General features: G+C 41.7%; 1 long non-coding RNA gene across 1 annotated transcript; it reads left to right on the forward strand.

Annotated features, from left to right (window-relative positions):
- On the forward strand, nt 1-2652 carry LOC125540823 (uncharacterized). Its single transcript, XR_007297388.2, has 3 exons — nt 1-318; nt 507-674; nt 2261-2652. It is a non-coding gene; the product is annotated as an uncharacterized LOC125540823 (long non-coding RNA).
- The last annotated feature ends 1330 nt before the right edge of the window (nt 2653-3982 follow it).

The following is a 3982-nucleotide window of genomic DNA, read 5'->3' on the forward strand; positions in this document are numbered from 1 at the left end:
CACACACGTGAAGGCTGCTGTATCCTGTGCTACGCGCTCTCCTCTATCTCTCTTCCATTATTCCCGTCGCCAGCTACCTCTCGTCTGCTCATGGCTCCGCCACACCCTACCTCAGCTCCAACGATGCGCGTGCGACGGAAGTGACGGCCGGAGCACTCGTCCTCTTCCACTCCGGCAGCCAAACCACCCGGATCTGGCGTCATCTTCCACTCCGGCGGCCAAATCACCTCGAGCCTACACAACGCCGGATCTACATAGGACGCGGTCCTCGTCCATGGATCTGGCCAAGGGAAATCATTTTCTCCATTGTTTCCGTCGGTGAGGCTGGATCACATTCACATCCTGTACTTTGCTTTTCTTCTAGTTATTGTTCATCACCAGCCAGATGTGCTCCATTCGTGTTGAGTGCCATGCGTGCGTCTTCTTATTGACCGCCCGTCGGGCTTAGATCTGCGTCCCATTCTATCGATTTAAGTTTGTTTGCCTCACCACCCCCTTTTCCACAGGATCCGTGTTGGGATGGCAAAGCCGATTTCTGATGTCTTCCCCATGTAGTCGCGGGATTCCATCATCATTGCCGATTGCCAGTTGGGCCGCCGCGGCGAGAGCACACAGCTGTGCGGAGACGTCGGCTTTGACGTTTGCTCAGAGGCCACCAGCGGTTGGACCATAAGGTAATTGCGAATCTAAAACTCTCACATGTACATATGATGTAGTTTGATCATCGAAAAAAAACATGGTGTAGTTTGCTTTCCCCGATAATGCTAGACGTTCCTGTTTCTGAGACACAAACGTTTCTTGGCCAAAACCAATAATTGTGGATTTTTTTTATTCCTGGTGGGTTGATTCTTGCTTTACCACGCGATTCAGTTTTTGGCATGTCTGAAGAAAAAAATGCAGAATTTATAGCCTTGTCGTGTCTTGGTCGATCGATTGCTCTCATCCTGTACCGTTCTGCTATTTGCCCCCCCAATCCTGGATTTTGAACGAGCTACTGCAAGTTCATCGACCCTAGGCAGTGTTCTTAGTAAATTCTGGAATACAACTGTTGTTTTTTTGCCGAAAACTGCAATGCTATTACTTCCGATGATCTCATCGGGTATGGGTCGGTGTAGTATGTTATAGATAACTCCGTAGTCATAACAGTGTGGCATGCTTCAGTAAAATTCAGGGGCTAATCATTCAGATTGGTTACCATTCTCTTAGCGCTGCTCCATGCTCTGTTGTTTTTGATGGAATTTTGTGTACCCTCTTGTGATATGGAAGGATATTTGTGACATAGCACTATTTGGGATCACCGGATCAGTGTTGTTCTGTTTTTATTTTTTGTCTTGTAGCTATTATTTATTCTTCATGGAAAAAGGAGATCCTTTATCTAGGTCATATGTTTTATGAGAGGTATTGCATGCTTGATTGTGTTTTATTTTGTACATGATGTACGATGAAATGGTCGGTGGCGCACTGATTTTAGGGTGGTCTTGAACACCTGAAGTGGATCTCAAGCTAGTTGTCATTAGGCATGATGCATTGCGGTTGTGTTAGAAACACTCTCTTATATGCCTTGATCACGACCATATTTAATTGCTTTGTGTTAGAAACACTTTCTTATGCCTTAGATCCGACGGACTTGGATTCACCGGTCATGTGTAGTATATCTAGAGAAGTTTGATCTATTGTTATGTCCACCCTCTCATTGTTGAATTAATCATGGGTAGTTGGTTGTGTATTTGGAACTAAAAAACATTAGATTTATCTTAATCGAAAAAGGCAGTGTTTAGGATGAACCGTTTTTCCTTCATCGCTAGCCTATGATGAATGGAAAATAGATGAACGCACAATAGAGTTTAGTGTGCAGTCCGTTTCTTTTTGTTCTGCACATCTTCAGAGTAAAAAATGAAGCTTTCTTTTAGCTATAGTCTGTTTTTAGTCGCCTCATTTTTATCTTGTGTTCTAGCTTTTTTTTGGCGGGTATCTTGTGTCCTAGTTATGTTTTTATGATTAGCCATAGTATATATTTTTTTCATTTTCTCAGTAGATGATGATGATTGGAACACCCATGAACATACATTAGGGTTTAGGATTCAGGCCATTTATTTTTGTTCTGTTGATTATCAGACTAGAAATGATGTGGCCAGCTGAATACTAGACCCTGATGTAGATTGAGTCTCTTTTTATGATTAGGATATCATTTTGTTCAGTTGGCAACAAGTCTTGGCCCTACCTTTGATTCGTTTGCCTGTTTGTTCAAAAAATGATACAGGATTAGGATAAACCGCCTTATGAGCAACATTTGAAGAGGTCTGCTTTTGCAAGATTTGTGGAGTGCAAAAGCACAACATGTCTTGGTAGAAGAGATTTTTTGAAGGAGCCAAGGAAATTGCCAAAATGTTTGAATGTGGTGTTCCGAAATGTGTGTTTGAAGCTAACTTTCTTTGGATGGTTGTTGTTGTTAGCCAAAGAGTTTCCAACTCAGGAAATCCTTATTTATGTGCCGTTTCATGTAATCGCGAACTGTGTAATGTGACTTTACTATTGGACATGGACCATTTTGTTGAAGACTAATATTTGGGTGAAAATTTGTGTTTGTTGACATCATTATTGTGAGGCGGATTGTTATGTTTCAATTGAATTTACCATTTGCATTTTTTTGTATTTTGGCTCTGCATTTGTTCATGTTCCAAATTGTGATGTTAATACCGCACTCTGTTCTGGGAGGTTTGCTCGTGCTGTACCGTTCATCAGTCTGTCTACCAGACATCATACGTGGTTTTTTGCCGGGTTGTCATGCTGCCAAGGTTTTGGCTTGGTCGTTCGATTAGAAAATTGGTTCGTGGTGGAGAGAAGTGTGAGTGCCCATGCCTAGCAGTGCATGCTGTAGCTACAACTAGTGAGTTGACAACACTGCACCTAGCATGCTTGGGGCAGGCGTCGCAGTAAATGAGGGCGGGTAGTCTGCCCTGAACAGGAACAATTGAATTTAATGCAGAGAGGAGACGGTGGAAAGTGAACCACACTGCGCGACGCAAAGCTGATGCACAAGACGTCTAGTGAACTCGCTAATTCTAATTGAGATTAGGGAGGACTAAACTTTTTGCCGTGTCAGACAAAGCGCATGTGGCTAATCTGTTTCGATTTTCTAGCATGTGTGGAACAGATAAAACTGAGGTGCCAGGTTAGTGGTAATGGTTTTTAAACACAAAAACAGCTTACCCGTGTTGCATTAGCTGGTCGAAATGGACAGACAAATTTACATGAGAGAGATTAAACTTGCTTAGTGAACATGATAGCTAATGTGAACGAACTTGCATGGTCGCTGGCGACATATGATCCACGTTCGCACTTGACAAACTGGTGGTCTATGACTGGCCAACGTTGCTCAACGGCATGCACACAGTGTACAGGCCTGCATGAGAAAGGACGTACATGTCAGGTGAACGTCGAGGCCTAGATGCTATTGCATGTGCGTGGGGCCTGCCTGGTTCAATACAGGGCAAAAACAAAACGAATACACGACTTATACTCCTGCAGCGCGGATCCCTATTGCAAGCACGGCCTCCGTTTGCATTTTCCGGTGGCCTCTATTCCTTTCTTCTTCTCATTTACTTTTTTTTCTTTTTTCCTCTTCTTATTTATTTTTCCTCTTCTTCTCCTTTCTTCCTCTTCTTATTTTGGTTTTTCCTCTCTTTCTTTTCTTCTTCTTCCTTTCCGATATATAAAACTTTTCTTTGTTTTCCTTATTTTACGTTTTCCTCTACACTAACCTAAAATGCACTAAGCTTCTTTTTCCACTCCTTTTTTTCTTCTAAATATGGACATATACATAAATTGACAAAAAATGTGCACAAAAACATATGCATAAATTTTACTATACATGCACAATTGTTTTACAAATATGTATGTATATATATATATATATGAACATATACATAAATTGACAAAAAAATACATTTATGAAAAAATGCTATGAACATGTACATGCATA

This window comes from Triticum urartu, chromosome 2A (assembly GCF_056163025.1).
Source record: "Triticum urartu cultivar PI428250 chromosome 2A, HENAU_Tu73, whole genome shotgun sequence".
Lineage (NCBI taxonomy): Eukaryota > Viridiplantae > Streptophyta > Magnoliopsida > Poales > Poaceae > Triticum > Triticum urartu.